General features: G+C 41.3%; 1 protein-coding gene across 4 annotated transcripts in view; it reads left to right on the top strand.

The window, feature by feature from the left end:
- shroom3 (shroom family member 3) overlaps positions 1-26,069 on the top strand; it is a 354,478-nt gene that overhangs the window by 242,216 nt on the left and 86,193 nt on the right. The window contains exon 1 of one of the 4 annotated variants that reach the window (XM_052043018.1): positions 16,990-17,103. The exons of 2 other annotated variants lie outside the window; for them this stretch is intronic. The gene's annotated coding sequence lies outside the window, so the exon portion shown is untranslated. Of the gene's footprint in view, positions 1-16,989; positions 17,108-26,069 lie in introns of those variants that run through there. One more of the 4 variants, XM_052043008.1, reaches the window with a different exon arrangement.

Genomic DNA, 26,069 nt, shown 5'->3' with positions numbered 1-26,069 from the left:
AATAGAGTGAAACGACAAAGACTATGAAGAGCTGCATCATTATTACCTCATTTGAAGTGGAAAACTAAGGTATTTAGATTTGTTAGCTTAAAAGCTTTCCTCAGTTATATATTGCATTTTCAATAGAAAGCGATTGGCCTTTGACCATGGATGCCAATGTTTTATTTTAAAAATGATTTAATAGGTTAACCTGAATTCCTTAAAATGATATGTTTTCAGTTAGATTGAAACTGGCTGTTGGAAGCAAATGTGGTTCACCTTGCTAAACTTGGATCCGTTTAGTTGAATTGGAGTTAAGTATTCAAATAAGTGGATGTAAATGTTTCTGTGTTCTGTTTTTTGTTACTGGGAATTGTACTTTGTTAACTTTTTTTCTCTCTCCTGAATTAGCAACAGCAGTGGTTTTGGGCTGTGCTAAGGTTTTGTTCCAGGCTCTTTGCTCACACCCTCTGTGCTGGATGGTTGTGAGCGCAAGATGAGTGATTTCATGGTCTAGCAGGAAGCCCCCAAAGAAAATGAATAATTCAGTAACTCCAGAATGTGATGATTTGCATAACATTCCAGAAAAAGGAAGAGAAATACTAGAGAAGAGTGTGCTGCTTGAAAGGGTGAAGAGAATTAGATATAAGCTTGAAAAGGAAAACATTACAAGGCCTCAGGGAAAGAACAGAGAGTGAAACAATTGGTCATCTCCCCCAAAGAGAGAGTCCAGGCTCAATGAGCCAAATAGCAAGAATGGTACTATATGAATGCATGTAGGTCTTTGCTTTTATTTAGCGCCATTCTTGGCTTCAGGACCTTTCAATGTGGAGAAGGACATTCAGGATAGTATTGACTACTTTGTCCGTGCTTCAGGAGCCCTCAATGTCCCACAGAGTGGTGCACCAAACACACCACCTCACAAAATACCCAGCTGACAGCCCTGTCTGGCACCTCCTGCTCCAGCTGTGAAAGAGTTAACAATTCCCACATCAGTCACCTCAGAACTCCCTAAACCAGAGTGGAAGCAAGTCGTCCTCCATCCCTCATCATAAGAGAGAAAGGAGACGAAGCATTAAGGAATTAAAAGTAAATTGCCTAGAAATTGAAGTGAATATCACTGCTTTTGCAAAGTTATGCAAAAAAAAGTTATTTTTTCTGAGATAAATGCAATCATGACCATTTCTAGTTCATTTTGCAACACTTTGGAAATTCACCTGTTGCTTCTGGATTTGTCACTCTTGTACAACTGAAGTGGTTTGTGCATCAAGAGTGCACGTGACAACATCATACCCTGTGAAACATTCCTATTGGAGCACTAAAGGGGTACTTGGCAGCACCTATCATTGGACACTCCCACAGTGCTCGATTGGGGGGATGCCTGCCAGGTAAGTTGATAAATTACTGTTGTCCGTGGTCCCATCACTGCACTGCACTAAAACTATCCCCTCAACATCATCTTCTACCCATCTCCACCCAGCTCCCAATTTGCCCAACCTTATGATTCCACCCCATTCAAAATGCTCGTCCCCAAGTCCCCCATAATAATGTCAGCCTCATCAATTGCTTGCCCACTCATTCATAACCAACTAACCTTCCCTCGTGCTTCTCCTTTCTTGATTTGTCCCAACACTGCACCTCTATTCACAGCACAAATCTAATTAGCTCTGTGGTTGTAAGATTATCCTCCACTTTCCCAGCACTTCCCCTCCCAATCCCAGTCTCCAAAAGGAGTATCGGGCAACACTTGCTCGGTTCCCCAGAACATTCAGCCTTGGGGTCTGGGTGCTGCTGATGTTTTCACTGAAGGGGCAACAACCAAACTGTTGCACTTGCAAAACTATAACTATTTTCAGCTCTCTGAAATCTAGCCCTGCTTTGTATCAGTGCTCCTGTAAGACAGCATTTCTATTCATTATGGGCAAGTTTTTATCGTGTCTCCCATCATATTCATTTCAAAGCATTTTCATGGCCAATTGGAAGAATATGCACCAAGGTTTATTTTACTTTTTAACACAATGGAGCCCTTAAAATCAGCTGTCACCGGCTAATGGTAACGTTTCTCAAATTTGGCTGTACTTCCCCAGCCAATGTACAGATGCAACGTGCCATTTCCAATGGTCATGTGTCAAATGGAAAGGGGTTTTGTTTACACTAGATATTGCAGTTTATAAATAGAAATTTGATCAAAACTGAACAATGCAGCATAAAGTGTCTGCCTTGTGTTTCTGTTGGCAAGTTTTGTTGAATTCCTTTCAATCAGGAAAGAATAAGTAAAGTGACCTATCACTCTGACTCTTTAGCTGACATTGATAAGTGTTAATTTTTTTCCTAGCCAATATTATATCAGAGTCTTTGTGTAGTTAATTGACATGTTATGCTTTTATAAAGCTCTGGAGGACTGTTTTGTAATATCTTTGACAAAAATCTCTTTCTAAGGGCTGTGTGGGGTCTTGTGTTTTAGAAGGTAATGAAACTCAGACATCACCTCACAGACAACCTGATGGCCCCCGGTCAACAGGGGCTGCAGTGTGTCCACAGTGTCTTGACCGCCCTGAAGTCCACCTTAATCAGCAACTATAAACAGACTCTTGGCATCTCTACAGAAAGCACTGGGACTGATGTGATGAGAATGACCAGGAGATCCATGAGCTAATTAACCACAAATGCAAAAACGTTCTAAGATTGGAAGCTCTACAGGCAGCGGAAGGCCGAGATCCACTGAAAACCTGTGACCTAAGATCCAGCAATTTGCGGATAACCATGACGTGTGGACAGTGAACTCTGGCTGGGAGGCACCTTCAAAGAACTCCTCCACTCTGACTCTGCCCTTGGCATGAGTGACCCGACTCCATTGCACAACAAGCCATCTGGCCCACCCTCGCCGCTACCCCAGACCGACAAGAATTCAAATCGGAAAAACGTCTTGTGAGCAGACTTTATTCCTGCTGAAATTATAAAATTTAGTAGGGAAGGGCTTGAGACACAATCACACACATCTGGGAAGCAGAGGACATGCCAGGGGATCAGAGACACTGTAAGGTCTCTGCCCAACTTCAAGGAGCAATGTTGATATACACCTTTTGCCTCCGCGGATGCTGCTTGATCCACCGAGTTCATCCAGTATTCTGTTTTTTGTTGAAGGAGCTGAATCTGATTGTGGGAATCACAGAGAGGTCTCCCAGGGTAAGTCATCGCCAGGTTTCTCAACAAAAGCTCTCTGAACTGCAGTGTAGGCTCTGTCCATTTAGGGGCACCATGTGACAGCTCCACAAGATGTTCAGGGGGTCACGTTGATCATTATACCAGGATTTCTTTTGCCTCCCAAGAGCCAATGACTCCATCAATTGAGAGGGACCCATAGAGAATTCTTCTCATGGTTGGCTACCCTCAAAAAAATTTGTCTCCATTCCACATCTGGCATGAAAGCTGTGAATCTAACCAGTGGGTCCACCAGAGAACCAATCTTAGTGCAGACTGATAACAAGCAAGGCTTGGTCATCTCCCCAACACATTACTCAGCCTTTCTCACTGCTACCCTGCATTTCACCTCCAACAAACTTCCCTCTGGAGGAGAGCTGATTGACAGGACAAAAGGGACATTTTTCAACCCACATTGCTTCTACTTCTGAACCATGTTCACTCCAACCTTTGTTATGGAGCTGCAGTACATTGTTGATGCATGAGTCTGCACACATTGGGGGAGGGGAGGGAGCCAAGCTCCAAGTCATCGGCAGCTCATTCACTGAAGCGTCTGAGAGAACAAAGTCCATCATGGCAAGAGATTGCAGCAGCTTGGACTAAGGAAACAATTCCATGATGTTCTCAAAGCCTCCTTGGAAACAATATAACATCCCCACTGACTCATGGAATCCCAAGCCCATGACTGGTCAAAATGGAGAAGGAGCATTTGAGGTTCCTTTGCAAACCTTAAGTCTCTTTGGGATCATGTGGCAGCTCAGCATAAGTGGCAGAAGAAACTGACCACTTCCTAAACTATTCACCTACCTACCCCACCAAACTCCTCCTGCTCTAGCTGAATCTGCGGGTCCCACATTGGCCTCATTAACTATTCCAGAACCCGCAGAACTGGACTGGAAGCAAGCCATCCTCAACCCTGAGGGACTGCCTAAAACGAAGAAAGTCATTTGCACTTGAATCCATTAAAGACAACTAATAGAAACTGGAATGTTCCTTGTCAACAGAAGTGGAATTTGCGCTTGTTTAGGCAACTAAAGTTCAGCAATTAGGTGTTTTTATAATGTAAATACCTCAACTAATCTGGGTTTGCATCTGATTTGTCGAGTTTTAGGCAGCATTTATATACATGAATTGCAGGCGTGAAGCACTCATAATTAGAAACCCATTCTGTGGGAAAGTTAATCAACACAATGTTATCATGGTTTGAGACAGCAAACAGCAATTTCTACAAAATACAAAGCATGGAAGTAGATTTGGCATTAAAAAAACAAACACTGTTGCTTAGTTCCACTAGAAAGTTGACGAGAGATGATCAGTTCTGAGCCACCATATAATTTGTTAGTGAATAATTCGCCTGTGGTCTTATTGAGTGCAGCTGAAGGCTTCTTGTACAAGGTGTCCGGGTGCTTTGCAAAATTAGCCAGTTAAAGCACACAAAACCTACTTGGCAACAGATGAGTTGTGAGCTCCCCCCACCACCACTGCCCTTTGTGTGAAGGTTGCTGTTATTTCACCATCTGATGGAGGGTTTTTTTGTTCTCCTGTTCCACAGCAGTAACACAGTGACTTCTACAACAAACCATCAGACCATGCCAAAACTACAGTAATGTTTTCCAGTGTTTATTGCATTTACAAACCCTCTCTGTGAGCAGCTTTTTCCCATTTGTGGTTTACAGTCCAGACTCAGCAGGGATAAACTTTTGGCCTAAGGCAGGAGAATTGTTGGAGAAATCATGCTACCACCTTAAATGAGGCAATGTTGCAGCATAAACCTCAATTATTTTTAATATACCCCCAGCCTCAGTGCAATCAGAGTGTAGGAAACTGCTGCCATGGTTTCATAACCCAAACCAGTTTGATTTACTATTTACAGTTTTTGAGGGCACATACCACCAGGCTCAAGGACAGCTTCTATCCCATTGTGATAAGACTATTGAACGGTTCCCTTATACAATGAGATGGACTCTTGACCTCACAATCTACCTTGTTATGACCTTGCACCTTATTGTCTACCTGCAATGCACTTCCCTGTAGCTGTAACACTTTACTCTGTATTCTGTTGTTGTTTTTACCCTGTGCTACCTCAATGCACTGTGTAATGAATTGATCTGTACGAACGGTATGCAAGCCAGGTTTTTCGCTGTACCTCAGTACAAGCGACAATAATAAGCCAATACCAATACCAGTAGGAAATATGTAATAGCTGGGGGTTGGAGATGGCAATTCTGAGGGGGAAAATATGCTATATGTTTTCCAGCATAAATAGTGTGTTCCTTCTGGTCAAAAGCATTGCATTGATTTTCTGAATTCAGCGATCAGGATGGATAGTTAATAATTGAAATGCAGACTGATCATTTTCATCAAACCCTCCAGTTTGCTGATTTGTGCCACCATTTTTTGCAACACGCTTTATAGCTAGGGCAGGAAGGAGAAACACATTTTAAAATCATCTGGGAATTAAACAATGTAGTGGCCAAGTCTGAAGAAGCAAACAACATTTCTGGTTGACTTCCGTTTGATAATTGCAGTTCAGTTAAATTTTGTATTTAATATCTGTGAGCTCCTGATGCACGGACACAGTGTAAACAGCAGAAGGAACTCCCCAGCTTGCAAACTACCCACCCGCCCGCCAGTCAGGCTCCTCCTGTCCCCGACTGTGAGTCCCACCCTGGCTTCATCTGCCACCTCAGAACCCACAAAACAGAATAGAAGCAAATTATCCTTAATCCTGAGGGACTGCCTAATAAAAAACGTATCCTCGGGGTAAACTGACTCGCATCAGAGCTAGGTCAAACTTGACTAAGAAAAGTATTTGAGATCAATCAAAAAAACTCCACTACTGAGTGCTTTTATATCTAAAAAATAATCTTGTGTATGTCCTGTGTTGCTTTGTTTGGCTATGGGATGCAGCCCAAAGGGCAGCAGATGGTTTCACATGTAATTTGCAGGTGAGTGACGGCAGATGATTGGACCACAACAAGAAGCCAGGGGATATGTGCTCAGGAGCAAGACTTCCCAGCTCCCTTCCCATACAACGCCCTGCCCAGAAACAAATGGTAAAACCAGTTGACAGCCTTATTGCAACCCTCTTGAGGTCAAATTCTAAAGCATTAGATCAAACCATTCATTAATCGAGTGAAATTAATATTTGTGTTCACACGTAATAGATTTGAAATATTGGTTACTATGGTAGGAGCTGAGCACACATTGCAACAGCCCAAGGATAGCAGATAAGACTGCTTAGGATCTGTCAAAATAGTAGGAAAATCAAATTAATATAAATATGTGCTCAAAATTTTAAGGTATGTTTAATGTACTTATTTGATAATGATAAAATGAATTCCAGTGTAGCATTGTGAGCTGATTGTGGGCTCTGCCACATAAATAAGAAAAAAGGAAAAGATGATGCACTCCATTTTCCCCAGGTAGCTGTGAGAGAAATGATGGAATTTGAACCAACTCCCTGAGGGCTCCATGAGGGAGATGCACCATTAAATGCAGGAGTTAACTAACTTTAAATCAAACTCTTCAGTCTGACAGCGCTTCTGATAATCAAGTTGGACTCGGGTGTCTTTGAGCTAGGGAAGGGTTAAGATGAACGGGGTTTTGTCTTGTGATTGGATCTAGTGTTCCCTGCCATTAAAATTATTTGATCTGCTGAAGAGTGGATGCCAAGAGGGAACAGGATTTCACTCAGCTGTGATGCAGTGTATGGTCAAATAGCCTGCCTAAATGTGTACAGCTTCACATTTGAAGAATGCTACCTGTTCATGACACTGGGGACAGGTTGTAGATGTGGGCCAGACTTCAAAGAGCAGTGGTATGGTACGGAAGGAGGTTCGATTAAGGAAAGACACCATTAGAGGCTGAAAATATCAAACTTCCATCAACAAATTAAAAAAGTCATTATCAGTTTATTGACAAATTTCTTAAAAATTAAAAAGCTTTGACCTAAATCAGGAAAATAAAGCAACTGAAGGTTGGGTTTATTTTGCACCAGCAGGTCAAATCCCAGCCAGACATAGCTTGATTCCATTGGCTGAGTCCATGTCAATCTGTCAGGACTGGCAGAGTGAGCCATGAATATGACTGCTTGGGTTTCCCAAGGCCTGGGAAATCTGGATGGCAACTACCAGGTTAAAAGCCAGCCCCCATATCAATGATTGGAGCCCAACTTAAATGTGATAATGAAGTCTCCCACCTCTAAACTTGTGAGGAGAAACACCGGGGGTTATGTACACTGTGGGATGGAGGTTTCTTTCCATTTTCACCATTTTAGTCCCATGGCCCTTCCCTACTGTTTGTGGTGGTGCTAGTATTGAGACCAAACTGTCTTTGTGTAGTTGTGATGTGGAAATCTTGAAAGTGGTGATACAATTGCATCTCAAGTAATGCACAAGATTAACTTCAGGAATAAAATCATAAAATTCTGGAAGTACGCAGCAGGTTGGACAGGATCTGTTGGGAGAGAAACAGGGTTAAGGTTCAGGTCAATAACCCTTTATTAGAACTGGTGGTCCTGATGAACAGTCATCAGTCTGACAGGTTAACTCTGTTTTAGTCTCCATAGACACTGCCTGACCTGCTGAATGCTCCTACCATTTTCTGTTTTTATTTCATATTTCCAGAATCTGCATTATTTTTTAATTTTATTTCAGGTTTCCACCATCAGCACCTTTTAGACTGATTTCAGCAACCTTCCTCAATTTTAACTATATTTGTACTGATTTTCTTTCAATCATTCAGAAGAATCAAAAGCACATTTTTTAAGAACCATGCTTCCCAGATGCTCTAATTATAGCAAAATGTAAATGATCCTAAAAATGAGATTTGTCTGTGTTATTCTGTGTCAAGCTGCTGCTGGAATTAATTTAAAAGATTAGTGTGTCATGCTGGGTGAAAATGTTTCACGAACAGATGCTGTTTGCCAGGTCACTTAGTAGAAGAAAACCCATAGTCCTTTTCTTGGACAGTTGCCCATAGTGATACTGGTTAAAAGTTCTAATTTTAAGACATTTACAGGATGACATCTTGAAAGTGCATTGATGTGATGGAAAGGTTGAATGTTCTTGTTTGAATGAATGCTGAATTTCAAGCAACTGTTTAAGTATTCGGAGACTGTGTGTATATTGTGAAGCCCCTTAAAAAAAAGTGTTAAATTGTAGAGGTCAACAGAGCTAAGCTTTGTCTCCTGTTATTTCCAGTCCTGCGCCTTCTGCTCTCCTCAGCAGTAGGTCCAGTCTTGGCCTGATTTTGTGCCACAGAGACTTTGTTTGCCGAGGACTGTATAGTATTGCTCTCTGGCTCACCCTGCACTGACTTTGCTTGCACTGTTTCATTCTTGGAAAGTTTCATTGTTTCCCGGGAGATGAAATGCTAAGCTTTCTGGCAGCCTTCAGTAAGCTGGAGTCTGGAGAGCCTTTGGAGCTCAACTGCGTCCATCTACAGCTACAGCAGGCGAGGTGTGGTAATTGTAGTTGGATCACACACAGCATGAGGTATACCACAGAGCAGTACGAAGTCTGCATTTCCACCACGTGCCATGTGTACTGTCACAGCTATGACATTGTCCAGCCAATAGTGAACCAAGTCCAGGCATTTCTTAAGATGAGAGGAAAGGAAATGAATATTGTCTGATAAACTTCCTCAGACCAGCATTGGGAACAAATTAGCTGCTCTAACCTCCTGGCTGAGCATTTTAGAAGTAGGAATGTGAAAAATGCAAGAGATTTAAATCAGTGGATCAACTCAATTCACTGAAAGTTGTATTGCAATCACAATTTTCAGTGTGATGTGAAAACCTGTGATCCACTATTCTCAGCTCTACCCATGTCCTGGAAAATTGCAGCTGCTGGAGATTAAAGCTATTCAGATTGAATGGTAATGATGCCCTCAGCACAGGAGGTGTTCCTTTATAGCACTGCCATAAAAGTTCAGAGGGGAGAGGATGTAGCCTTGGATCAACAGGTTTTCCAAGAGCTTTTGTTTTTGTGATAGTATTTCCACCTGTACATCGGAAGGTGTTTTGTTTGAACCTTGATCTCGATTGTTCCATCAGGAAGAGAGACCAGAGCTTGAGCACCAGGCTCTGAGTTGCCTTTCAGTGGAGCAGCCAGCCAGTGTGTTTGGATAAGAATCCCTTGTTCATAGTTTGTGGAGGCCCAGAAAATCTCATGGCTCTGTGCGATTTTCATCTAACAGTGGTTTTAACTACAAAAGGCAGGTTCACATCAGCCCGAACATCCACTGTCTAACACTATTCTCCAATAGAACATGCAATGATAAGAAAGCAGTAAAATCAAAGAAACAGGCTCTTTATCTGTGAGAGAAACTTGAGTTTGGTCTTACCCATCTTGATCCAATCACTTTATCATCCTTCCTACAGGAGTCAGTAACTAGTGATCAGTAATTACTCTTTTTTTCTCCTTTCTAATCCAAGACCACTTGAGGCCAATCCAACCACAGCACCAAGATCATTAGCACAGGCCAGGTGTCAAAGTGGGACTGTTGCTTATACCAATGCATGTAAGCAGTCCCAGCGACCATGCCCCTTTTGAAAGGGGAGCAGGAAATTATTGTGCTGTTCTGACAAATTTTCTTTCTTCAATCCATTCCACCAAAACCAGCCTTCATTGGCTGTTCTCTCATTCAGTAATTTGAAAAACTTGGTCGTGCTGCTTTTGCCTCTGAACAACACGAAGTGCAGTCCAAAAGGTTTGTGAATCATCCTGAGCAAGAAAAATGCAAGAAAAAGTGATTGAAACTTGGGAACTTCACTTTGTAAAGGGTCTTAGGTTCAGATTTAAATTACTGGGACAATCCAGTTCCCTGAAGATTGTATTGCAATTACAATTTGTAGAGCTGTGTGAAAATGTGTGACCTACTGTTCTCAGGCATTCTGTGGATGTGATAACGTCTTTCTTCCCTCCTCCACTCTATATTTAGTGGAAAGAACTTCACATGGCACTATATAGCAGTTCATATGCTTTGCAAATTCTCTGGCTCACTTTTCACCTGCTAATGACAGAAAAGTTGATTTAGTTGAATTAATGAATTAGTAATATTGAACATACTATTGACCTTACTTTTCACATAACATTCATGGCCATATAGGGGAATTTTCTAACAAAATATGTGTTAATGTTTATTTCTGTTCATTGTAATCTCACTTCTACATAATTTATTCCGAGCAGTCTGAAAAGCATATGGTTTGTGTTGTTAAAAATGAACAAAGCAATTCTTGGAGGAAATAACCAGTAAAACTGTTATAATCCTGGAAGGATTCAATAGTGACTATCAAAGGGGAATTCCTTGAATAGTGGAAATATACAGCTTCCTGGTCAGGAAGCAGGAGAACAGAACTAATTGAATGGCTCTTTTAAAGATCCAGCAAAGATATGATGGACCAAATACCCACCTCACATGTTGTATGACTCTATGATGTGTCCTTACCAAGCAATGAAATTACTTACCATGGTCTGTGTCCGTTGTAGATGCAATCTGCCACTTAACATTACAAGCAAAAACAATATTAGTTCAGAAATGATAGACTTTTGGCACAATTTGCTGAACTAATGGTTGTATGATATAGTTTAAATGCCTTTAATGTTAAATCCAGGACTACACTAATATAAAGATTGAACTATTGATACATTTGTGAAAATTAAATGTTTTGTTCTCAATGAATAATTATGAAGTCAAAATTATTGAAAACCAAGGGATTATTGAACTTTGATATTTTCTACATTATTTATTATTGTCAGGCATCAGGACAGGAAGGTTATGCTGCAACTGTACAGGGTACTGGTGAGGCCGCACCTGGAATACTGCATGCAGTTCTGGTCCCCTTACTTGAGAAAAGATGTATTGGTTTTGGAGGCAGTGCAAAGGAGGTTCAGCAGGTTGATTCTGGAGATGAGGGGGTTAGCCTATGAGGAGTGATTGAGTCACCTGGGGCTATACTCGCTGGGATTCAGAAGAATGAGAGGGGAACTTATAGAAACATATAAAATTATGAAAGGGAGGGATAAGATAGAGGCAGGAAAGTTGTTACCATTGGTAGGTGAGATTAGAACTAGGGAACATAGCCTCAAGATTCGGGGGAGTAGATTTAGGATGGAGATGAGAGGGAACTGCTTTTCCCAGGGAGTAGTAAATCTGTGGAATTCTCTGCCCAGGGAAGTAGTAGAGAGTACCTCATTAAATATATTTAAGGCACAGTTGGATAGATTTTTGCATAGAAGGGGAATTAAGGGTTATGGGGAAAAGGCAGGTAGGCGGAGCTGAGTCCATGGCCAGATCAGCCTTGATCTTATTGAATGGCAGAGCAGGCTCAAGGGGCCAGATGGCTTTCTCCTGCTCCTATTTCTTATGTTCTTATGACATTACAGATGTGCTTGTACAGATCTGATTATATCCATCAAGCACCCATTTACACATCTCATTTTATTCTCCCCATATTCCCATCAACTCCATATTCCCTTCCCCCTGGCCGACCCTAGCACCCACTGGGGGCAACTTACAGCACCAGTTAACCTACTCACTGCATATCTTTGAGTTGTGGGAGGAAACGCACGTGGTCACAGGGAGAACTCCACGCAAACATATGTTACACTCTTTCATTCTCTCCCTGCCTTAAAGTTTCGTTTGGTGCTGTAAAACCTTTCTTAATTGGTTAAGACATTTCCAAGTTTCATATCATCTGCAGATTATACTCTTATACAGGCAAATTCAGATCAGTTGCTCTATATTGAAAGACCAATGGTCCTAATACCAATTTTTGGTGAATGTCACTATACCATGCATCAGTCTGAAAAACTGTTCACAACCTGGGGTAGTGGTGGAGGCAGATACGTTGGTCAAGTTCAAGAGATTGTTAGATAAGCATATGGGGGAATTTAAAATAGGGGGATATGTGGAAGGAAGGGGTTAGATAGTCTTAGGCGTGGTTTAAAGGTTGGCACAACCTGGTGGGCCGAAGGGCCTGTATTGTGCTGCATTGTTCTATGGTTCTATAAACAGCACCAAAAGTCACGATTGAACCCAAGTCACTGGAGCTGCATATTTTGGACTGGGTAATTTAAAAATAAAGGATCCTTGTTGGAATCAGATCCCAATATGAAGCCCAATGTAGCACAGGCAGTGGGAATCTAGGGTACAGTATTACTGCTTTAAGATGTAAAGTTAGTATTTAGAAAGTATCTTTTAAACTTCTGGCAAATCCTTTGTAGGGCATTTGTTGTCATTTTTTTGCAACTTCCGTCTAGCAACCTTTCTCAGTGCACTTGAAGTTCTGGACTACTCTCGCTGGAGGTGCTGCTGTGCCTTACTGACCAGAAGCTGCAATTTTTTTAAACATATTTTTTACATATGCAGTTTCAGTTAGAAACAACATGTGCATGGCGCCTATCATGTGCTTCTCTGGAGAGTTGAATACAGTTTCACATGCAGCTGCCTGATGATGCCAAATTTTGAATATCAAAGTGAATGCAGGAATGTAACAAGAGAATCTGTGCCTTTAAAATGTGTGCTGAGTTAATCTGTGAACCTTTGTTCAGTTATTCATGGCAACTTACCCTCCTGCACCTGAAAACTAAATCCGGTTTTGTCTCCCCCACTCCAAGTCACGAAAGGTTGTCTACTATTTGAATAAGTACCACGTAGTTCTATTGCAGTGCAGGGGCTCTGCACATAAACTATTCTTGTGGTTAAGCAGATCACTAAAATTTCTGAGCTGTGTTACACTTCTATAGCACATTCACAGTAATTTATTGGCTCCTTTCTCATATTGCATAGTGCGTGTGCACCAACCCAAGTTCTGAAAGATTAGACAAACATCTTTGATAGTGCCGGTACTGCTTATTAAAGAGTGCAACATTTTTAAGAGGTTGTATTTTATCTGATGTTTTTCTGATTATTCACTGTGTCCTCAGTAGAAGATCTATGGAAGTCACAGACAGGGGCTGTAAACAACGTTTACCTTGTTTCTGTAGAGCCTCAACCAAAGTTATGGCGATTGGGAAACACCATGTGGAAATTCATCCCCTATATTTCAGTTTGTTGCTGCTAAAGGAAGCAATTAGTTGCACATGATTAGTACTGATATGTTTAGTTTTTACATGTAACACGTATATTTTGAGCACTCCTCAGCAACAATTTGAAAATTGGATTGTAACTTTTTTGGGGTTAGCACTTTGTGCTTTGCAAAATATTCGCAAAGTATGTCTTGGCAATGAATACATTCATTATAAAGACAAAAGAGACAGCAGATGCTGGAATCTAGAACAACGAACAGAACACTGGAAGAACTCAGTGGGTCAGGCAGCTTTGTGAAGTCAAAATGTGTAAGTCAACATTTTCAGTTGAGACACTGCATCTGGACTGAGAGGGAACAGGAAAGATTGCCAGTATATAGCAGTGCGAAGGGAGGGGGGATGGGATTAGAGTCTGGCAGGTGATAGGTGGAACCAGATGGGGAGGAGACGATGGGCAGATGGAGCCAGGTTCAGGAGGGGATACAAGGGATAAACAAAAGGAGGTGGACAGGTGAGTGTGTGTGGAAGGAGAACACCAGGGGTGTGGGCTACCTGAAACTGGAAAATTCAATGTTCATACCATTGGGCTGTAAGGTACCCAAACGGAATTTGAGATATTGTTCTTCTAATTTGTGTTTGGCCTCTCTGTAGCAATGAAGGCCAGGGACAAACAGGTCAGTGTGGGAGTGGGAAGGAGAGTTCCAACTAGGATGTGCAAAGGGAAGCTCGAGATGGCCGTTGTGGACAGAGTGCGGGTCCTCCACAAAATGGTCACCTAGACTACGCTTGGTTTCACCAATGTAAAAGCGGCCACATCATGAGCACTGAATGCAGTAGGCCAGGTTGGAGGAGGTGCAAGTGAACCTCTGCCTCACCTGGAGGGGCTGCTAAGGTCCCTGGATGGTGGTGAGGGGGGAGGTGAAGGGACCTCATTAAGTCTTTCAAGTTGAGTTTCCGTCATTATGTTTGTCATGATCCAATTCTGACACTTTCAGTCTTGTGGAGCACCTTTCCATTTGTGGCCTCCTACACTTTTTAAATGAGGTCCAGTGCAAGTTTGAGAAATAACACCTCACCTGTCTGGGTACAGTGGAACTTTCAGGACTCAATATCGAATTCTCCAACTTTAGGTAACTCTCCCTTTTTGTCTGTCTGTAAAGGAACTGGCCATTTCTGCCTGTTGTCATTTTGTCTCAGTTTTTCCTTTCCTATTTTCTTGTTCTATTAAGAACACATTATATAGATGAAGAAGCATAATCTGTACTGCCACTCTTACTGCTACATTTACTCATTTTGTCTCATCCTATCAGAAATATTCCCTTTGTTCCACCCGTCCCGATTCCGTCTCCTCTGCTACTGAAAATGAACTTGTTTTCACTCTTTCCCAGTTCTGACGAAGGGTCCCTAACCTGGAACATTAATTGTTTCTCTTCCCACAGAAGCTGCCTGACCTGCTGTGCTTTCCTAGTATGTTCTGTTTTTATTTCAGATTTCCAGCATCTGCAGTTTTTTTTTAGTTTTCAATTCTGGCACTTGACTGATAACTGACAACTGACAAGCAATTCTGATCTTCCCACTTTGTGAAATTGGTGTTTAAATCTGCAAAGCAATGTGTATCTAGATTAAAAGGCAAAGGCAAAATCAAGTCTCTTGTCATATGGACAAGTACATGTATGCACAGTGTGCAATGAAAAACTTACCTGTAGCAGCATCACAGGCACATAGCATCATATAAGCAGCATTCACAAGAAAAACATAAATTAAACATAAATTATACATGATTTTTACAAGAAAGAACACAATTAGAAAAAAAACACCGAAGTCCATTTTAGTGCAAAGTGATCATAGTGCAGCTAAACTGTAGGGTTTTGCCAGTTGGTTCAAGAACCAAATGGTTGAAGGGAAGTAGCTGTTCTTGAACCTGGTGGTGTGGGACTTCAGGCTTCTGTACCTCCTGCCCGATGGTAGCTGCAGAAAGATGGCCTGGCCCGGATGGTGGGGATCTTTGATGATAGATGTTGCCTTCTTGAGGCAGCACCTCCTGTAGATACTTTGGAAGGTGGGGAGGGATGTGCCTGTGATGTATTGGGCAGAATCCACTACTCTCTGCAGTTTCTGTGCAGTTGAATTGCTGTACCAGACTATGATGCAACCAGTCAGGAGTAGGGGTCTGCTCCTCTAATCTCTCCTAAATGCTCAGCCTCATTTACATGCCTAAGGCAATGCAACTGACTTTTTATCATGAACCACAAGTCAAAACTCTGAAATGCTACAACTGCATATGACTGGACTTGGGTCTACACTGTGAAATAATTTCCTTCCTCCTGTAGTTGATAGTATCCATTTTGGAGTGCAGGTACTTAGGTATGGGAAGAAATAAAGCTAAAACTCATTAAATAATCCCATTGTAATGGAGGCTTTTGTATTGTCTATAGGGGTGCATCCATCAGTGGTGAAGCAATCTTCTCATAAGGGAGGTTGAGCTGGGGATCGAACTCTACTTGTGGGTCCCACAGTTTCAATAGTGATCTTATAATTTACTTGAATTTGGGCTGTTGCAAGGGGCTCATCAATTTTAAGATTGGGGTGGGATGAGGTGAGGTGGGTGAAAGGGGATGACTGGCCCTCTGTATTCTTAATACCTTGCCACCATTATTAATATTAAAGTAATAAAATTATTATAAACTAGTGCAGATTTGGAAGGGACTGAGCAGCATGGTTATCCTGGGGCTGTGGACGAAAGCTGTATCAGGAGACATCAGGGCTGAGCCTTTCTCTCCAAAAACGTGCACACGTGCACTTTCACTTTGCTGAGCAATGGGAACCTTGATTGTTTTTTTTTAATTATGGCTTTTCCCCAAGGCCAATAATGTGGTGGGTATGGTACTGATCACCAGACTCAGCCCAGAGCCTTCACTTTCTCCAAAGACATTACCACAATATGGAGTCCCTTTATCATTAGAGTCACTGAAGAAAAGTTTGTACAATGAGGGGAGTTCCTTCTGATGGGTTTGGCTTCGATAAAGGCAACTTAGACTTTGGCCTGTGAAACTTAACAATGAACAGCAAGGAAATAGAGTTAGTGCTTATTTTTTTAATAAGCATTATAATCACCATCTTCTCATTGTTTGCAGCTACTTTGCACTATGAATGCTTACAGAACAAAAATGAGTTAATTATTGCACTTTTGCTATGACTACTGAGTAACAATGCTCAAGACTTCAGAGTAATTAATTGTACATGACATACAGAGATATTGTTGAGAGACGTGATGCGGTGTAATGTAAACGTGGCTCTTTCTGGTTATGTTTGTCCTATAGAATCAAATCAGTTAATATTGTGGTCTTCAGGTGGTAATTTGTAATATCCTAATATGCCCGATGTCTTCCTAACTTTCACTGCCAGCTAAGGACCCACTTTATCTCAGATCCAGCTTTTCAACAAGAGCAGAAAATAATGCTATTTAAATCAGTTTGCTTGCAGAAAGCCCTGACTGGTTATCAAGATAATGATTAAAAAGCAAAGCAGAGTTGGAAGAGGAGGGGTGGGGAAAACTATTTAATTACTCCTCGTCTGCAGACAATCTCCTGTTTAATAGCTGTTGAGACTCTTGTCTCCTGCGGGATTAAAATCAGTGGACATCTTTGTGGGTTTTTTTTCAAAACAGCACTTGGCAGAGTTTATTTTCTGATTTCCCACCCCCTTGGCAATGTGGCACATTCCTCACTGGAGAAGGATGGACTTATGGTGATTAGTTGCTGGAGTGGCTGTTTGGCTGAGAGGGAGTGAGAGCCATGTTGAACACTAGAATGCTTCTGCTAAAATTGTAAATTAACAAGTGGATTAAAGAAGGATTGAACAGATTGCTCGGCGACAAAAGGCTTTACAAGTGGGTAAGCTGAAGATATTCTTGTTTATATTAAAAACAAAAGTTTAACCTTTGGAAAAAATGATTTGACAGTTTTCAGTGACATTCCATGGACAAGATTAAGTGGCTTCAGAGCAGCAAACGTGAACAAAAGGCAGGTTTCGGACCTGGTATCTTGTGTCATTTCTCCACATGCACACAGCTTCTATAAGCCTGGCTGGTGTGAATTATCTAACTGCTTAGTGGATAACTGCATGTTGCAAAGTTTCAAGTGCCGAAGAGATGAATTATTGCTTCTGAAAGCAGGTATGAATACAAAGGAGGCTTTACATTTCAAAAAATCTCTTATTTTTAATGGTTTTAAGTTCTCAATTCCATGCCTCTCCCTGAAAATTAGCAATGCTTTTTCAAAAATTAATTTAAATTACTTTGCACTGTGGTCAGGGAATCAGTTGTTTGGACTGCCTCACCTGGTAACAGTGCACAATGTCTACTGAGATCAATCCCAAGTCCACCTGCTTTTGAGCATTTGAACATTCAGTCAGGAAGTGTGCTTTGTCATGCTGACTGCTCGGTTATGGTTGGAAATCAAAAGAAAGGTAGAGATTCTCTTTTAACATCAAAAGTTTGTTGTATTTGTAACCACATTTGATTATCATAGGCTCTCACTGGATTTGTGCATTTCTTTTCTTTTGAATGTTTTTTTATGTTTGTTGTTGATGGTGAAATCTAATACTTGTGTTAGAACGGCAGGGTTACCTCGTCCCAAGAAGGCTGATTAAACTTTAAAAGAATAAAATTTCATCGTGTTTTTTGGTGAGATCAGTTCTTCTCATTCAGAATCTTTCATATACCTAGTTAAGCAAAACCATTTGTTACAAAAGATAGTGAGGCTGAAATTCTGGTTGGAAGTGCAACAGATTGAGTGCTGTAAAATAGGTCTGAATTTAAAACCGAAGGATAGCCATACTTACATGGAGTAGGTGAGGTATTTTTTTATTCATTACGGCATTAAGGCCAGCACTTATTGCCTTTCTGTAATTAGAGATCAGTTCAGATATAAAATTGAAACAGCCATTTTAAACCTGGCCTGAGCCCAAGGACTAAATTTCTTATGATAGTGACCAAATCTGAACCTGAACGTAACATCAGGCTTGGGTCGGGTACTCAGGCTCTACCCCTAATTGCCCTTGAGGAGGCAGTGATGAGCCACCATTTTCCTTCCCGTGAGTGTACTCTCACAATGGACAGGGAAATAGACCCAGCAACAATGAGGGAATACCAATATCCTTCCAAGCCAGGATGTGTCGTAGATTGCAACCTGCAGGTGTAGCTTCCTTATGAACCTGCTGCCCTTGTCCTTCCTGGTCATAGAGGTTACAGCTTTAGGGGGTTCTGTGGAAAAAGCCAAATCAAGTTGCTTCAAGTCAACTTGGAGATGGTACACTCTGCAGCCTTGATGTACCCGTGCTAGTTGATAATATCCTTCAAATCAAGGACAGAAGGAGAGGCTTACGGTTGAAGATAAAAAAAAGATTCTTTTCAGCTTCCAATGTATCCATTGCACAAGATAATTAAACCCCTTAACAGTCTGCCTGCAGAAGGTTTGGTTCCTCTCCAAGCGTCTCAGCAATACACATCAGTTCCCGACTGGCGAGAGTTATTTTAAGACCATGTAAGGGTGTATGGGACAGGATTCCCAGAGCCAGGCAATTCTTCTACAGCTGGGGAGTGGTGACCAGACAAAAGGCCGCCTTTTGCTGGGCGGAATGGTGGCAGGATTACAGTCAAGCCCTATATTCCAGCTCAGGATGAATGAGCCTCTTCCCAGTTGCCCCACTAAGTCAGTGAGACTGTTCCCCGTCTCCCCCACTGGGCCAGTGAGACTGTTCCCCGCCTCCCCACTGAGTCAGTGAGACTGTTCCCCCTCTCCCCCCACTGGGTCAGTGAAACTGTTCCCCCTCTCCCCACTGCGTCAGTGAGACTGTTCCATCTCCCCATTGGGTCAGTGAGACTGTTCCCCTTCTCCCCACTCTGGGTCAGTGAGAATTTTCCCCGTCTCTCCACTGGGTCAGTGAGACTGTTCCCCGTCTCCCCACTCTGGGTCAGGACTGGCCAGCAGGCGGAACATTTTGAAAGACATCCCTGCAAGGAAGGCATTGTGAACCTTTTGGCCTCCTTATCATCTCACAACTGCGCCATCCATTTGATTTATTTTTTTAAGGTGAAACTGTGGTGGCCAATACAAAAGTGAAAGTGCAATTTCTGATTCAGAATCTTTGTATAAAGTGCTCTTGCATAGTGAGAGGGTGCCTTTTTTCATAACAACTCTGGGGAATCTCAGCTGAAATCCAAGCAGGGCCACTGAGGCATAATGGAGTTAATAACAAGATAAGCCAGGTGATAGTGATTATGTGACGCTAAAATGGAATTTAAAAACCTGGGGATCGTACAGGAGGAAGGAAAGACTAAAAGACTTAAGGGGTCAATCGGTTCAAGGAAGAAGTGAGTTCAGGCTGTCAGTCTGCATGATGAGTTTTGAGCCAGGAATTTCCAACTGTAATTTAATGTGAAGGAAACCCTGTTTGCGCATTAGTAGAGCAGCTCAGGGGAAATTCCTGGTCTTGGTTTCACTATGCCGGGGTTGTATGAGATATAAATAATCTCGTAGGTGGCAACTTTGGAGCATAGCTGGAACGATTCTGAAAGTTAAGAAAATCACTGTACATTGAAGGAGAGAAACAAGCAGTATAACAGTAGGAAAAAGGATTAGTTGGAGGCCAGAAGTGAGATGGGCATCAACTTTGTCATCGAGTATAGAGAAGTTTAGCGAGACTTCTTCTGCCAGACTACAATGGACCAATTTAAGCCGTGAGTCTGTATTCTGCCAGAAGCATCTTTGAAACACCAAGCAGAACTGCTCTGGAGTGAAGGATCAAGTACAGCAAGGACCAGCATGCCATAACTTGTAGTCAGAGCATTTCTCAAAATTACAGCAGGCTCCATAATCAATTAGGTTTATCATTATTTTATCTGCAAATTTAACTAAGGAGCATATTCCCTGCTAAGCTATTAAAACCTTTTGTGTGTAATAATAAATCTACTTCCATTAAAGATAACACTTTAGAAAATAAACTTTCTACATGTACCATTATTTGCTTACAGAATCATAGAATTGTTACGGTGCTGGAGGAGGCTATTCAGCCCACTGAGTCCATGCCAGCTCCTGATAGAGTAATCCTGTTGGTCCCATTCCTGTGCTTTTTCCCCATAACCCTGCAAGTTATTCATCTTGTGTGCCAGTACAATTTTCTTTTGAAGGCATTGATTGATTTTGTTTCAACAACCTTTAATGGTTGGGAATTTCAGATCTTAACTAAAATTAAATTTACCACTTTTTTGGAATCGGTATGTTGGAAGCATTGAAAACCCATCATGAATCCTCCAGTATGTGTTACTCCTGGGTGTGTCGCTGCTAACTCTGAATCTTGTACAGTAACTGCAGTTTTAAATGAGCTATCAGTTCCTTTAAAGCTATCATATTATTCTCAATTAAACAGAATCAAATTAAAAGTTTAATCTGAGTAAAAGATTATACTGTATATTTCATGGTTGAAGTTCTGTTTTAATTTGTGTCATTTATGTCACAATGTCTTTATTAAGCTTCTTACTCTAAAGTCTCAAGGATTTTGAATGCTTTGGGATCAGATTGGTACTTTTGCTGGGACCTGCATCTTCTTGTGGGGTGAATTTGGATTTTGGGTTCTAACCATTCATCATGTGTGCCAAGTTTCGTGATGCATTATTCAATGCATTCAGTGAGCAGTGCTGATGAGATATATTGTTCTGTCTCCAGCACTTCTCAGTAAATCTTCTTCAATTGTCTTTGAAATACTATTGTGGTAAAAGTTGCTTTGATGCAGATTCTTTGGGAACATAACAGTGAGGCTAACAGCAATCAGTTTTTAAAGAGGAAATTAGACAGCTACTTCTAACAATCATGAAACACAGTTAATAATGGAAATAAAGATTTCACTGTCCAAGTTAACTCTCTGTCCAAGTTAACTCTCTGTCCCAGAAGTTTCACACTGAGACTATATTTTGCCAAGAGGCTCAACAGGTAAATACATTGGTATTTATGTGATAGATACCCACTAAAAATGCCAGAAAAAGTTATGCATGTCTATTCAAGTATTAGTAAATTTTTAATTGTCCAACTGCTTTTAGTTGCTGCCTAATGAGTTCACTGTTACTGAACACTCGCTTTTATAAGTGTGGAGTCTCATGCCTTCAGATTTTTATGATCTTTGGATATTATAAAGTATTTTTCTTCCAATCCTATCCATCTTTCCCATTTTGTTTTACATACTGTGTACTGTATGGGCTCAGGCTTTGAATTAAATATTCCAAACGTCCATTTCCTGGTTCAAACTCTGCACTCTGCAGTACTTTTCCTTCAACCTGATTGATCAAGGAGATACACGGATTCCCTCTTGAGAAAGGTGTAGTTTTTACTTTTAATGACCACATCATCTAATGCACAATTCGTCAGAGTTTCTGAGGGCACATGGGAGTGTGGCAGCTGCTGGCGTTTGTCTGCAATGGATATTTTTAAAAAAAGACTGTGTTCCTATGAAAATGTGGAAAAAGTAAGGGACTTCATTCAGGTTGATGTTACTTTATTAGAGTTTGAAAGTCAGTATAAAGAGAATGCACACATCTGCTAAGGAGTAAAGAATGATTAAGTAATTGTAAGACAGTGTGAGATTTTTCATTTGTTATGAAATACAGCAAAGAAGAAAAGATTTTATATGGACAGGAACATTTGAAGCCACTGTCATATCACAATGAGACATTATTGGACTGCTGTGATATTCCAATGGATTGTCTAATTCAGTTACAAATATGGTTATAATTATCCCGTTGACTTTAATAAGGACATAAAAAACCAAAATAACAGCAAGCAATTTTTGTTTGTTGTAGTTGAAGAGTTGGTGGTAAATGGGCAACATTGTGTGTTTGTGGTTGTAATGGTCATAAATTTCCAAGAGGCACACAGTGGAACAGGCTTTGATTTGCATTTGTGTTGGCAAATCTGTTTGCATGAATGTCTTCTTTAAACATTCCCATTAAGGGCGTAGGAGTAAGTAGATAAGGATCTTCTACTGTAAAGGAAATGTGTGGGCATTGTGAAACTTTGCTCAATGCCTGTTCAGGAAATATGTGTTACTGCAGGTGGATCATTGCACCATTAGTGGCACCTATGCAGGAGCATTTTATTGATTGAAGGTAATATCCAATGTTGTCTCCTCTCTGGGAGCACATTTCCACAAGTTACATGTCCTGCATCTCTTGACCCTATTCTGTGAGCTGTGATGTTAAATATCTGCAGGTCAGTCAGCCATCTGGAAATCATAGGCAAGCATATTCCTCAACCAGTGTCATCTGGTTGACCTTTTCCAAGAACAGAAGTCACTTGGTCCAATGTGTGGATGGTACTTGCAGTGGAGATCATCAAATCCAAGGGCGCACAAACTAGGGCTGGTGCAGTAACTCGGGTGAAGGAACTAGGAATGTGGTGGGAACTAGGAACGCTGGGGTGCAAGAACTGGAACTGGGAACTAGAACTTCAGGAACAAGAAGTGAAGTGGGGACTTAAGGACAGGCGGAAACTGGGGTGCAGGAACTAAGTGTGGAATGGAAACTAAGTACAAAGTCATCTGGGCTGTGGCTGAAATAATGGTTGGAAGAACTAAGATTATTATGGGAATTAAGGATGCAGTGTGAGCCTGTGGGACAAGAACTTGGTGTGTAGCAGGAATAAGATGTGGGGGGATTGTGCAGGGACTAGAAGTGTGACATGAACTAACCGAATGGGAGCTAGAGTTTCAACAGCAATGGAGTGGGAATGAGTCAAGTGATAGGAACTGACAGTGCAGTGGGACCTAGGCATTAAACACCAAACTAGGGATTAATGAATTTGGGGTGCAGCAACCAGGACTGTGATGGTAACTATGGTGTGGAGGATCGGTGCAAAGTATTTGCTGGTTTCAGGTTCTGTTCAATGTTTTTCAGCAACCCTGCTCCAAAAACATTCCCAGCACACCTGTTCCAATCTGGAATCTTATGTTGGATCATCGGAATAATTGCTGGCTATTGAGCCCCAACCAAGTCTGTTCCATCTTCCCTTTAGATCAAATCTGATCTGCATCTCAACTGCATTTACCCACCATGGCTCTATGTCTCATGACTCTCCTTAACCTAATAAAGCTCAGCAATCTACTGACTGTTTATAAGAAAATATGTTTTAGATACATAACCACTTCTGAACGGCTGCTCTGTAATTTTAGGGGTATCCCTTCTTCTTATGCATTTCCTTACCCAAGAATTTCTCTGCATCTTCTTGATCAGATCTCTGTTATTTTACCAATCTTAATTCAGTCACCTTTAAAATTTCCAAATGTAAGGGAATATAAATCAACTGTCTCATAACCCTTCAAAGGCTAGAATCTCACACATGAATTTGTCCCATTTTTCTCCCTGTCCCCACCTTTCCACAACTCCCACACCTCCAAAGTCAATGGAACCTCATAGAGTCATGAAACTGACTAAAACTGAAATATCATTTGTTCAATTTTTAATTTCAATCCCTATTGATAAAACAACATTTTATTTAGGGTTTTGTGTTACCTTTCCCATGATAGTTTTCAGTGGTTTAAAAATATGTATTCCCAAATCCCTTTGATTTTCCACAGTTTTCACATCCCTAAAAACATTTCCAATTTGTCTGTGACCTCAAATTTCCTCACATTGACCTCGATCCTTGTCTTTGCCCGGTTTAGATTTTCTTTGCCCAGTTTAGTTTGTCTTTGTTCCTTTGTGACTTTTGTCGTGATCTGAAATTGTTGAAATCAGTCTGGAAATCTGCTGGATCCCCATATTTGTAGAGTCATAAAGCCATACAGCATGGAAACAAACCATTCGGCCCACCATGTCCACATTGACCAGTGGGCACCCACCCGTATTAATCCCATTTTCCAGCACTTGACCCATACACTGCCTTCTACGCCAAGGCAATTCAAGTGCTTGTGGAGACACTTCATAAATGCCATCAACAACTCTGCTTCCACCACTCTCTCAGGCAGTGTGTTCCAGGTACTCACCGCTCTTTGGGTGAAAAAAGTCCCCCTCAGATCCCCTCTAAATCTTTTACCCTAACCATAAACCTATGTCCTCTAGTTTTATCCTCTGATACAGGGGAAAATTTCCTGTAGTCTACTCTATCCATAACCTTTTACTTCTTTCCTTTCCACAGATTCTGGCTAATTTGCTGAAAACATCCAATATCTTTTTTTATATACTTTTAGCATCAGTGGACTTTCAGTTATGAATTAAAATGAGCCCACCTGAAGATCTTTCAAGAGATAGAAATATCGAACTCTCTTCCAATAGTGCAGTGATGTGGGAAAGGAAGAATATTGTCAGTGCAAGTATTGAAGTTCTGCACTTCATAAGGTTGAAGAAATTGTTACTGAGGATGGATTTATTTTTTTTCTCTAGCCATTGTGGCCAGTAGTTATTTTCTATGAACACATTATTTGTAACTGATGCAAAATAGTGTTGTAGTCCAACAGACAATGTGTTTTTTTTTTCATTTAAATCCTTTCCACTTCCTTTCAGGGCTTTTTGTAACTTTGCGAAATAATGTTGTTTGGTTAAAAAGCCCAGTTGTCGATTGAAGTAGGGTGTGTTGCAAAACTGGACAGCTTGGTGATTTAAAGCAAAAACAGCAAATGCTGGATATACTCAGCAGGTCAGGCTGCATCTGTGGGAAGAGAAACGGAGTCAACGTTTCAGGTCAGATACCAACTGTTTCTCTTCCCGTGGATGCAGCCTGACTGCTGAGTATGTACAGCATTTTCGGTTTTTGTTTTAGGTTTCCAGCATTTGCAGTTTTTTTGATTTTTCAGCTTTGTTGATTGTTTGAGGGAGCCATGAGCTTGTTTTATAAGCTGAATGAGTCTGCATCTGTGGTGGAAGTTAGACAACTGGTGGTGCTCCCAGGCAGTGCTTATCAATGAAAGGCAGAGTTTTATACTTTGGGCTGAAACATCTCCCCTCACTGTTATCTTATGAATTGTTCCCTCTCCTCATGACCCACTGTGATCATTGCTGAGCCCGAATGACTTTGCTCCCTGCAGACTTCGCAAGAAGTGTTAGCATGGACATCATAACCTATGGGCTGCTTCAGACCAGTGACACATTCTGCATCACTCTGCTCCCTGGCTGTTCACTATCAACAGCATGCAAGGTATTAAAAACGCACCCAGTACCCTGGGCTGGGAGGACTGGCCATTGTTCCACTCACTCCTCAACAACGGTTGGGCGCTGATATATTGATTATTGGCAAATCGGATCCCAGAGAGTCCACTTACACTCATTTACTAAAACAATGGAGATTGATGTTTATGTTTAAAACGTTATCAAACATCTGCTTTGCATTTACGATAATGTGAGTGTGATGGTTTGAAAGTTATCCGTATGGTCCTGATTATTAAATGGAGAAGGTTTCTTTGTCATTCTCTGGTCTGTGTTGAGTTAATGCAACAGCTGGGATCGGACTGGGGCAAAACTGTCTGTCACTGTGCCCATGGGTGAGGGATAGGAGGAAAGGTACGTGGAGTCCCCACTCCTGGTTACTGACCCCAGCTGCCCCATGCATTCAAATGGTTTGTAGCCATTCACTGCTGAAACCTCTGGATGCAGATCCACATGCTTCAATATCCTCAGCAGCCAAGAGAGGCAGAATCAAGGGCCAAAAGATGTATTGATTATGATTTGCAAGAATATCTGACAAGAACAGGCATGCGAGACACAAATGCATGTAGACAAACACACACACACATACAGGTGTTGTCTGGTAATTTTATTCTGCTGCAGAAATAAGCTGGGAAAGTTATTATAGATCTAAGATAGTGTTGAAGTCC

This window comes from Pristis pectinata, chromosome 2, assembly GCF_009764475.1.
Source record: "Pristis pectinata isolate sPriPec2 chromosome 2, sPriPec2.1.pri, whole genome shotgun sequence".
Classification (NCBI taxonomy): domain Eukaryota; kingdom Metazoa; phylum Chordata; class Chondrichthyes; order Rhinopristiformes; family Pristidae; genus Pristis; species Pristis pectinata.
Note: the sequence above shows the minus strand (reverse complement) of the source record. Positions and strands in the feature narration are given on the sequence as shown.